Source organism: Theropithecus gelada, chromosome 10 (assembly GCF_003255815.1).
Source record: "Theropithecus gelada isolate Dixy chromosome 10, Tgel_1.0, whole genome shotgun sequence".
NCBI lineage: Eukaryota > Metazoa > Chordata > Mammalia > Primates > Cercopithecidae > Theropithecus > Theropithecus gelada.
The window spans coordinates 7210656-7223097 of NC_037678.1; positions in this window are offsets into that span (position 1 = coordinate 7210656).

Sequence of the window (12442 nt, forward strand, 5' to 3'; positions counted from 1 at the left end):
AGGCTGGCCCGTGTCAGCCTCCCCAGATGATGGATGAATAAGGGATGGGCAGGCCGGGCGTGGCGGCTCACACCTGTAATCCCAGCACTTTGGGAGGCTGAGGCAGGTGGATCACCTGAAGTGAGGAGTTCGAGACCAGCCTGACCAACATGCTGAAACCCTGTCTCTACTAAATACAAAAAATTAGCTGGGCGTGGTGGCGTGCGCCTGTAATCCCAGCTACTTGGAAGACTGAGGCAGGAGAATCGCCTGAGCCAGGGAGGCAGAGGTTGCACTGAGCTGAGATAGCGCCATTGAACTCCAGCCTGGGCAACAAGAGCGAAACTCAAAAGAAAAAAGAAAAGAAAAGAAGGAAGGAAGGAAAGAAGGAAGGAAGGAAGGGAGGGAGGGAGGGAGAGAGAGAAAGAAAGAGAGAAAGAAAAGAAGGAAAAAGAAAGAGAAAGAAAATAAAGAAAAAGAAAGAAAGAGAAAAAGAGAGAAAGAAAGAGAAAGAAAGAAGGAAAGGAAAGAAAGAAAGAAGGAAAGAAAGAAAGAGAGAGAGAAAAAAAAGAAAGAAAGAAAGAAAGAAAGAAAGGAAGAAAGAAAGAAAGAAAGAAAGAAAGAAAGAAAGAAAGAAAGAAAGAAAGAAAGAAAGAAAGAAAGAAAGAAAGAAAGAAAGAAAGAAAGAAAGAGAAAAAGACAGACTGGATGGGCAAACTTGGACCATGCACCCACCAACCACCTTGCACAATGCTTGGTACTCTCACATCTGTGACTTCACTTAGCCCCCACAAAACCCCTGCTTCCATCATTTTCCAGCTGGGGAAACTGAGGCCCAGAAAAGGGAAAGACATTCCCAGTGTCACGCAGTGCTGGGTTCCAGCTGGGCCGTGCTAGAATCAAACCCCGGTCAACAGTCAGATGAACAGCCTGAGGCGTGTGGCCGCGTTTCGCCAGAAAATCACTTCCTTCTCATCACAACCGGCACCTCTCCATCTCGACCACACGGGGGCAGCAGCTCCCCAGCCATCGCCGGGCCTCGCACCGAGGCGTCTCCCATCCCTGCTGAGAATGCCTGGCGGCTGCCGCCGGCAAGACTCAGAACGAGAAGGGGCCACGTGGGCGACCTCCAGGGTCTACCAGGGGGCCAGGCTGGGTCCTGCCGCCTCCGCTGCCTTGGTACAAGGAAGACGGCCGTATTCTAGCCCCAGTCCTGTGTCTGTCTTGCTGTGTGATCCGGGCAAGTCCCTGCCCCGCTCAGGCCTCAGTTTCCCCATCAAACGTAGAGTTGGTTCGAGTCAGGGATGGTAAAATGACAGTCTGCAATTTTGTTCAACCTACACGGGGTTTTTCAAACATTATAATTGGTTGACGGCTTCTCTGGAGTGGCCTGGCCAGGCCGGTGGGCCATGTGGCCTCCTTTGCCGGCCTCCGCCTGTGCCCAGGGGCAGACTCCGTGAACTTACGCCCCCGACGTACCTGATCAAGGCCAGAGTTTGTCAAGCCACCCCGCCTTCTGGAGACACCAGGAAACAAAGCCATCAGTCCCTCGTGAACCAGGCTGGAGAAACAGCCTTCCAGGAGGGGCAGACAAGGCCCCCACCCAGCCAACCACCTGCCCGCCCTCAGGAACACCACCAGGGTCCAGGGCAGTGGTCCCCTGCCCAACCTCAGGTATGGATTACAACAGATCACTTTTGGCAGGGACCTCACTTTTTCTCTTCTGTGAAAATGGATATAACCCAGAGTGGTCGTGAAGTTTGAGGCTATATATGTGTGTGTGTGTATATATATATATAAAAAAAATACTTGTCACAGGGCCCAGCACAAACTAATAATGTGTAATCACATCAGTAGAGTCCTCCATTCCCACCATGAGATGCCCCAGATCCCCAGACCTCCTCTCCCCGTCTCTCCCCTCCCCATCCAGAACCAAGCACCAAAGCGCGGGATAAACACAGACTCTGGGATTGTAGAGCAGGAGGGCATCAGGACACGCCGCATCCTCTGGTCCCTGAGTCATAGGAGGGATTCCCTTGGGTCAGTCTCAGTAGATCATAAAGCCTGGCAGGCCTGGGGCCTGTGTCCCTACCCAGGCAGCCCAGGCTCCGGATAACATCGAGTGCCTCTGCCAGGCTGGGGTGTGGCAAATAGTCAAAGGGAGCATGGAACCACTGACCGGGTCCAAGTCTCCATTTCACAGAAGTGGAGGCTTCATGGTATCACTACCTCCGTGCAGATGAAAAGGAGACTCCAGAGGCTGACACAATTTGTCTGAGGTAGACGCAGAGTCAGACTCAGAGGCCGTATTGGTTTGTCCCACCGTTTTCCAGAAAGAGTAGGCTGCCTGCTGGAGCCCTGACACACCCACGACAGCCCCCAGGATGTCCTACAGCCAGTTGCAAACTCAATTTGTCCAAAGCCATTGCCCTTCCCTCTCTGTCCCCTGTCAGTGGGTGGCACCACTGCACAGAACCCCCCAGCCTGAAACCTGGTGTCTCCCAAAACTTCTCTGAGCCCCTTAACCCCACATCCCCCATCCAATTCGTCACCAAACCCTGTGGATTCTCCCCAGGCCCATTTTTTAAGATGACAAAAATTGGCTTGAACTACATCTGGGCTGTGCCTTCGGATTGGGGCACACACTCTTCAGTTTGCCACAAGCTTCACCGCTCCCTGCTGCATCCCCAGTTCTGGGGGCTCAGGTCAGCCGCTGTCGAGTACTGGGCTTCACTGATGTGCTTTTTACAGTGAGGAAACATCTCCTTGCCCCATCAAGTGTGCAGGAAAGAAAGCTGGGCCGAGAAGTCTGCCTATTTGAAGAAAAAAAAATCAGAGACAGTTTTCTTCATGGGAGAGAAGACAATTTCTAAGGATCATGCAACCAAAATGCGTTATATGTAAAGTGTGTAATATCTAATTTTTTTACACCTGGCCCACGTTATACATTTTTGCTACCTGTCTGGCCACTGTAGGCTTTGGAGGTTGCAACCTCCAGGTTAGAGTAATCACAGAAGAGGCTTACAGTGAGATGGGGGTGGGTGTGGGCAGAGGGAGAGGAAGAGTCAAGCCATTTAGATAACTTAGGTTTCCTCTCCAGTCTCCAAAAGACAGGAAGGGGGTGTGTAGGTACTACCTCCTATCAGATTCATAATCATTGCCACTTCCATGCACCCCCTCTCTCAGCTTCCCACCCAATTCCCATAGACTGGGCCTCTCCACTGTCTCCTGCCCACAGTGTAAGTTGCAAAGCCTTGAGCTGTCTCCCAAGCCTCAACCAGCTGAACGATGGTGCCTGATGTCACCGAGGTCCTATTGAAATGATTATATGTTTTTTCTTTAAACTGTTAATGGAATGAATTATATTAATTTCTTAATAATAAACCAACTTTGCATTCATAAGAAAAACACAACTTCATCATAATATATTGTAATTTTCTTTCTTTTTTTTTTTTTTTTTTGAGATGGAGCCTTACTCTGTAGCCCAAGCTAGAGTGCAGTGGCGTGATCTCAGCTCACTATAACCTCTGCCTCCCAGGTCCAAGCAATTCTCCTGCCTCAGCCTCCCAAGTAGCTGGGACTACAGGTGCCCACCACCATGCCTGGCTAATTTTTTGTATTTTTAATAGAGACAGGGTTTCACCATGTTGCCCAGGGTGGTCTCAATCTCCTGAGCTCAGGCAGTTCACCTGCCTCGGCCTCCCGAAGTGCTGGGATTATAGGCGTGAGCCACTGCACCCGGCCTCTACTGTATTTTTTTAATTATTATTATTGCTGAATTCACTGTGCTAATAATTTTCAAGACTCCTTGGAATCTATGTTCATGGGTAAAATTGACCTGAAAGTTTTCTTTATTGTATTGTCATCATCTGATTAGCAAGCTTATGCTAACCGAGTAAGGTGAACTGGTTGAGTGTTGACTGTGTTTCTCCACTTGCGGAGTAGAAATTTGGGTAAGCTTGAACTTATTCGTTCTTTGAATGTTTAGCCAAATTAGGATTTGGTTCATCCCACCATCTTCCAGAGAGAGCTGGGCTATTAATTTGGTGAATTCCAAATTCACATATCTGGAATTGTCATCTGGGACAGATGTTTTCTTTATAGGAAGATTTTAAACTACTAAATTAATGTATTAAGCGATTACAGGACCTTTCAGGTTTTCTGTTTTTCCTTGAGTCAACTTTAATAAATTGTATTTTTCTAAGAATTCGGCAATTTTGTTTAAGACTTCTCATGTATTGGCATACAGTCACATAATAGTCTCGTGATATTTCATATTATTCACTTACTCTGTGAAGAATCTAGAATTATCCCTTCTTTCATCCCTAGTATTGTTCATTTGTGCTCTCTCTTATGTCTTAAACTTGTAAGAGATTTTTGTAATATTTTCAATCCTTTCAAAAAATAATCTTTTGTCTTTGATTCTTTTCCCTACTTAGGTTTGTTTCCTTTTTTTATTTTTTATTTTTTTTTTATTTTTTTTTTTTGTAGTGGCACCTCACTCTGTTGCCCAAGCTGTACAGTGGTGTGATCTCGGCTCACTGCAGCCTCGCAGCTCCTGGGTTCAAGTGATTTTCTGCCTCAGTCTCCTGAGTAGCTGGGACTACAGGTGCCCACCACCACGCCTGGCTAATTTTTGTGTTTTTTAGTAGAGACAGGATTTTGCCATGTTGGCCAAGCTGGTCTTGAATTCCTGGTCTCAAGTGATCCACCTGCCTCGGCCTCTCAAAGTGCTGGGATTGCAGGTGTGAGCCACCATGCCCTACCATTTAGGTTTGTTTCCTATGTCATTAATTTCTGGGTTTTGTTTGGTTAGTTGGTGGGGTTTTTTTTTGGTTTTTTGTTTTTTTGGTTTTTTGTTTTTGAGACGGAGTCTCACTCTGTTGCCCAGGCTGGAGTGCAGTGGCATGATCTCGACTCACAGGGAAGTTCCACCTCCCAGGTTCACGCAATTCTCCTGCCTCAGCCTCCCGAGTAGTTGGGACTACAGGTGCCCACCACCACATCCGGCTAATTTTTTTGTATTTTTAGTAGAGACGGGGTTTCACCTGTGTTAGCCAGGATGGTCTCAATCTCCTGGCCTCGTGATCCTCCCACCTCGGCCTCCCAAAGTGCTGGGTTTACAGGCGTGAGCCATCGCACCCGGCCCTAATTTCTGTTCTTAACATTTGATTCCTTTTACTATCTTGGAGTTCATTCTGCTGTTCTTATTTTAACTTTTAAGTCAGATGCTTAGTTCATTCATTTGAAGCATTTCTTTTTTCTTCTTCTTTTATTTTATTTTATTTTTGAGACAGTCTTTCTCTTTTGCCCAAGCTGGAGTGCAGTGGCACCATCTCAGTTCACTGTAACTTTTACCTCCTGGGCTCAAGCAATCCTCCTGCTTCAGCCTCTGAAGTAACTGGGACTACAGGTGTGCACCACCATGCCCAGCTAATTCTTGTATTTTTTGTAGAGACATGGTTTTGCCAGGTTGCCCAGGTTGGTCTCAAACACCTGGGCTCAAGCAATCCACCCACCTCAGCCTCTCAAAGTGCTGGGATTATAGGCGTGAGCCACCACACCTGGGCCATGAAGCATTTCTTATTTGCCAATACAAACATTTAAGATTATAAACACTCCTCTAAATACTGCTTTGGTTGGATCTCACAAGTCTTGATGCGGAACATTTTTGTGAATACTCAGTTCTAAGTATTTTCTAATTTGAGTTGTGATTTCGTTTTTGGACCGCGAGTTGTTTGGATGTACTGTTTTTCCTAAAGTACAGGCATTTGCTTGTTGTCTTTTTGGTTATTAACATCTAACTTGTTTAGATTGTGATCAGAGAATATAGTCTGTGTACACATTGTGGTGGAAGCTATGACTACAGCACAGCTTCCTCTTCCGGAACAAAGGACTTAGTCCTCCAGCTGCTGGGAGAGCTGCTGGAGGATGGCCCCCAGCTGTCTGCTCTCTTAGGAAGTTAAGTGGGCTGAGGAAATTGACTTGCCCAGTTAAGACCACGCCTCCTTCAATGAGCAGCCTGCATGCAATGGCTGCTCAGGGTGGGAATGTAAAGGCCTGGTTCCTTAACCAACTCAAGACCCCTCTGAAGGACCACCCAGCTCCAGCACTCTCCGCAGAGCTGGCAGAGGCTTCCGTGGGTATTGCATTGCCGCTCCACCTCTCCATCTGTGCAGACCTGCCTCATCCCATCCATTCCACAGGTGCTGGTCCCAGGAGTGTTCTCGAATAAAATTCCTGCACCCCAATCTCCATCTCAGAGCCTGACTCCCAGGAGATCCAACATGCCACCCTGATCTTGGACGTGCATTGAGGTTAGCTTTATAGTCTATGATACTTTCAAAATGTCCCATGCATGCTTGAAAAGAATATGTTTTACCCCATTTGGGGGTTTCATATGCTACGTGTTGATTATATGAAACTTTTCATTGTGTTCCTCAAATCTTCAGTTTCTTCACCAAAATGGCCTAAAAATATCCCATCCTGAAGGTGGGGATATCTATTCTTGTCCCTTCCCTTTTTGCTTTATATTTTTTGCAGCTATGATGCTATTATATATAAATTGAGAACTGGTATAACTTCCTGGTAAACTGAGCCTTCCACCATTATCTAGTGACTCTGGATCACTGGATAATAGATTGCAATGGCACGATCTCGGCTCACTACAACCTCCACCTCCCGGGTTCAAGCGATTCTCCTGCCTCAGCCTCCCGAGTAGCTGGGATTACAGGTGTGCGCCATCACACTTGGCTAATTTTTTGTATTTTTAGTAGAGACCGAGTTTCTCCATGTTGTTCAAGCTGGTCTCAAACTCCCGACCTCAGGTGATCTGCCCGCCTCAATCTCCCAAAATGCTGGGATTACAGGCATGAGCCACTGCGCCCGGCCACATACTTTTTTCTATACTTGGACTTTCAACAGTTCCTGGTTCCTATGTTTGAGGTATGGGATTATGTTCTCTTATAAACAGAACATAATCTCTATGTTTCTAAAATTTGTTCTGACAGTCATCTTTTAACTAAAGTGTTTAGTGCTTTAATATGAATTACTGATAACATAAATGTAGATTAATTTCCATGGTCTCATAATGTGTTTCCTATTCATTCTATTTTTCCTACCCTCAGCCCCCTTTCTAATCTTCCTTTGAATCATTTGAGATTTTTATCTGCTTTTTCTTATCCTATTTTTTCTTTCTAATCATTTGGAAGTTATAAGCTCTACGACTAGTGTTTAGTGCTTACTCTAGCTATCTTAACACTGAGCACTTAACAAAGTCTAAACTCAATATATTTGCTTAACACTGAGCACTTAACAAAGTCTAAACTCAATATATTTGCTTTCTCCCCGAATAATGGAAAGACATTCACAACTTGAATTTTGAGCATCCATCCCATGTTATATGGTATTGTCCAGTATTTTAATGCTAGCCCGTTTTTCCTATCATAAATTAGGCCTTACTATTGTGGAGTCCTATACTCCATTGTTGTTCAGTTTTCCACCAAATGTTTCCAACATATGTGCCCGTTGTTCCTTCTCGTATGCCTGGCCTTTTCTCTGGAATAATTTTGATTCTGTCTGAACTACATTACATTTAAATGTGTCCTTAGTGAAGATCTTTTGGAGGTAAAATCTCACAGTTTCTATTTGAATATGTCTTCATTCCACCCTCAGTTCAGAAGGATAGTAAAGAGTTCTAAGTTGACCGTTGTTTTTTTCTCAGCACATGAAAGATATGATTCCACTGTCCTCGGGTTTCCATTGATGATAGTGACACATCGGCTATAAATGATCCTTTAGAGTTTTGTTTTTGTTTTTGTTTTGTTGTGTTTTGTTTTTTGTTTTTTGGTTTTGGGTGTTTGTTTTTTTTTTTTTTTTTTTTTTTTAGACAGTTTCACTCTTGTTGCCCAGGCTGGAGTGCAATGGGGTGATCTCAGCTCACTGCCACCTCCGCCACCTGGGTTCAAGTGATTCTTCTGCCTCAGCCTTCCCAGTAGCTGGGATTATAAGTGCCCGCCACCATGCCAGGCTAATTTTTGTGTTTTTAGTAGAGACAGTGTTTCACCATGTTGGCCAGGATGGCTTTGGACTCCTGACCTCAGGTGATCCGCCCACCTTGGCCTCCCAGAGTGCTAGGATTACAGGCGTGAGCCACGGCGCCTGGCCAGATGCTTTCAACGTCTCTTTTTCTCTGACGTTCCATAGTTTTCTTGGGATGTATGTAGATGTGAATTTCTTTTTATTTATCTTGCTTGGGATTCACTGGGCTTCCTGGATCTCAGATTTGTTATGTACAACAATTTCACAAAAGTATCAGCCATTACCTCTTTGTACATTGCCTATTCTCCTATTCTGTTAGCTTCTTCTAGAACTCTAAATACATGTACATTAGGCCCTGCCACTTAATTTTTCTGGATAATTTCTTTGGTTCTATTAGCTTATTAAACCTCTCTTTGGCTATGTGTAATCTGCTGCTCAGTCTGCTCATTTCAAATTTCAAATGTTGTATTTTTCACTTCTGTACATTTTATTTGATTCTTTTTCAAATCTGGTTTTTTTGGTTTTTTGTGTGTTTTTTTTTTTGTTGTTGTTGTTGTTTTGTTTTTTTGTTTTTTTTTTTGATGGAGTCTTCGTCTGTCGCCCAGGCTGGAGTGCAAATGGCATGATCTAGGCTCATTGCAACCTCTGCCTTCCGGGTTCAAGCCATTCTCCTGCCTCAGCCTCCCGAGTAGCTGGGATTACAGGCATATGCCACCACACCTGGCTAATTTTTGTATTTTTAGTAAAGACAGAGTTTCACCATGTTGGCCAGGCTGGTCTCAAACTCCTGAGCTCAAGTGATCCACCCACCTCAGCCTCCCGAAGTGCTGGGGTTACAGCCTTAAGCCACTGCGCTCAGCCCTGGTTGTTCCTTATACTCTCTTATTCCCTGAACTTCTCTTTCAATTCTTTGAAAGCATAAAAATAGTTATTTTAAGTGTATATTCTGCCTGTGATCATTTCAAACCTGAAAGCTCTAAGGTTCCACTTGTACTGTCTCTTGTTTCTGCTGGTTCTCTTATCTTCCTTGCGAAGTTTATTAGTTTTCACTCAGAGTTGCTCATTTTCTTGGGAACTTTGTGGACATTTCTATAAGGCTCAGATTGTAGCTGAATTCCTCGAGGAAGGTTTAAGGTTTACTTCTGCAAGCTGACTGCGGGTACTATCAAACAGGGGCCAGTTTCAATTTTCAACTTGAGTTTTTTTGAACCACACAAGTAGCAGGAATTCAAACTGAAAATCACGTGAGGGCCAGCTTGTGGTTACAGATTCTCAGTGGAGATATTTTTCTCTCAACCCAATGTCAAGGTCAGGGCAGGCAGGCTTCCTTTCTGTTCTCCTCTGCGGGGTGAGATTTGCTTTTCATTCTTTCTGACACTCTAGACATAGACCTTTTGGACTCAGGCTTTGAAGAGGTCTCCTATTACAGCCCACCTTGGGGGAAGCCCAGACTTTATCTCCTGTCCCTTGCACCTCACACAGCTATGGAAACACAGGCTCCGAGTCTCCAAGGCGTCTACCTTTGCTTCATGTTGGAGATCCGTAACTTTCTTGCATTCATGCTAACTCAGCAATATGTTAAAAAAAAAAAAAAAAAAAGATTAAAACAACATTTTATCCAGCATTTTGGTTATAATCAGGGGAGTGATTAAACGTATCGAATCTGGCAGAGTGCCAGAAACAGAAGCTCTCTCTCTGAGAACTTTCCAGAGCGTGCCTTGGCCGTGAGCCCGTACTTTGCTTTTTAACACACACAAGAGCATATTCACAGATGTATCGTGGGTTGCTGTTGCTGTTGTCGCGGTGTGTCCTCTTACGTGGGCTTCTCAAGGGCCAGGAGGAAGGGCAAGTTCGGGGTTCTCAACCTTGATGTGGACATGAAACAATGAAGGCTCTGGAGAAATGTCTGGAGAAAGTTGAATAACGGAATGATGGCTGTTATATGTGTGCAGCATATTTGCACGTCACCCGTTGTTAATCACAGCTTCCCCTCTGTACCGTGGAATGCATTTCAACCAGGATATGGTCACAGAAAGCTTCAAAACTGACCTGCAAAAAAAAAGTTTTCATGCCACAAAATGAAAATACTTCTTGCCAGTTGGAATCACACCAACCAAAGCTAGGCCTGTGGATCTTAGCAGCCCTAACCAGAAGGCCCAACCGACGGGCGTCAAGAGCCTGGCAGGGAAAGCACTGGACTGTCTGATGGAGCGTGCATGCTTCAACCCTCATCTTTCTTAAAATGGAAGCAATCCCGGTCCCTAAATATACATGGGTCTTTCAAAACCTTGCTCCTTCTCCCACCTACCTTCACACTTCTGACTCAAGGGGGAAAAATAGCCCTCTAGCAATTCATCTTCTTCACGGGCTGCCGGCAAGCTTATAATTTTTTTTCACAGCTGAGTTATTTCTGATCTATGTCCTGGCAAAAAGAAATATAGAGCAACAGTGGCTGGGAGACGTTTGGAAGCTGTGCCAAGCCAAACAGTGTCTAAAAGTCTGCATCTGAGCCGCCAACCTTGGGAAAGTGTGTTTTAACTCTACAAAAAAAAAAGAAAAGAAAAGAAAAGAAAAAACACCAAAAACCTTAAAACACTCGTGATGTAAAACGAACTTAAAATGAGGGTCAGAAAGGAACTCTCATGAGTTATCATGGGAGGCAGCCCCCCAGCCCCTGAACATGTTGCCTCACACACCCCTTCCGAGGACATCAGAAGAACCACAAAGCGCTGCAGCTCAGCAGGTCCCAGAGGCCCCTGGTGACAGTGAAGTTTGGAGTTGACAGACAAGCTTATGAACCTCATCACACTGGAGTTGATGCCTTCTTCACCTCTTAGCTGGGTGCTCCTGGGCAATGCATTTGACCTGAACCTTCATTTGCTGAACTGTAAAACTGATGCTGATAAACCCACCTCGTGAGGTCAACACAGCAATCAGATAAAATCATATAGGCAATCATATATACTCACAGTGCTTAGACAGTGCTAGTGCTTACTAAGTGCTCATGATGGCAAATGCCGCATTTTTATTGTTGTATTGATGCTTAGTAGATGATGATGATAACAATGATGAGGTTGATGATGATAAAGGAGGAGGAGTAGAAGAAATTGAATCTGAGAGAAAGAGAGAGAGACATGATTAAAGTCATTTTAGGCCAGGAACAGTGATTCATGCCTGTAATCCCAGCATTTTGGGAGGTGAGGTGGGAGGATCGCTGGAACCCAGGAGTTCAAGACCACCCTGGGTAACATGGCAAAACCCCGTCTCTACAAAAAATACAAAAATTATCGGGGCCTGTTGGTGTGCACCTGTGGTCCCAGCTACTCAGGAGGCTGAGGTGGGAGGATTGCTTAAGTCCAGGAGGTAAAGGTTGCAGTAAGCTGCGATTACACCATGTCACTCCAGCCTGGACAACAGAGTGAGATCCTGTCTCCAAAAAATAAAAAATAATGTGATTTTAAAAAACAGTCAGTGGTAGACACAGGATTATAGCCTGGCTCTCCTGACTTCCAGTCCTGTGTTCTTTCTACCACTACTAACATTGCAGTCATTCTTTTAGTATTACTATTAACCAACGACAGTTCTAAATGGGTCTCATGCTCACTCAGTGCTCCCACACACATCTCCTTGGCACTGTTTTATGTCAACTTTGTGAGGAAATCTGGAGACACCCATTTTGCAGATGAAGAAATTGAGACAGAGAAATAAAATGATTTGTCCAGTTCCAGTAAGCCAATAGCAGAACTGGGGTCTGAACTCGAATCTCTTGGGGGAAGGTCAACCCTGGTTTTGTCTTCTAAAACATCAAACTAGTATTGATTAAGGCCGGGTCCTCTGCTAACTCAGGGGACTTGGACAGGATTTGGAACCGTTCCTTGTCCTGAGGACGCTCACAGACTAATGGGCCAGACAGACATTAAAAGAAATAAATAGGGGCTCCAGCATGGTGGCTCACACCTGTAATCGCAGCACTTTGGGAGGCCAAGGCGGGTGGATCACCTGAGGTCAGGAGTTCGAGACCAGCCCAGCCAACATGGTGAAACCCCATCTCTACTAAAAATACAACAATTAGCTGGGCATAGTGGCACGTGCCTGTAATCCCAGCTACTTGGAAGGTTGAGGCAGGAGAATCACTTGAACCTGGGAGGTGGAGGTTGCAGTGAGTCGAGATCATGTCACTGCACTCCAGCCTGGGTGACACAGTAAGACTCTGTCTCAAAGAAAATAATTAAATAGGCCGGGCGCGGTGGCTCAAGCCTGTAATCCCAGCACTTTGGGAGGCCGAGACGGGCGGATCACGAGGTCAGGAGATCGAGACCATCCTGGCTAACATGGTGAAACCCCGTCTCTATTAAGAAATACAAAAAACTAGCCGGGCGAGGTGGCGGGCGTCTGTAGTCCCAGCTACTCGGGAGGCTGAGGC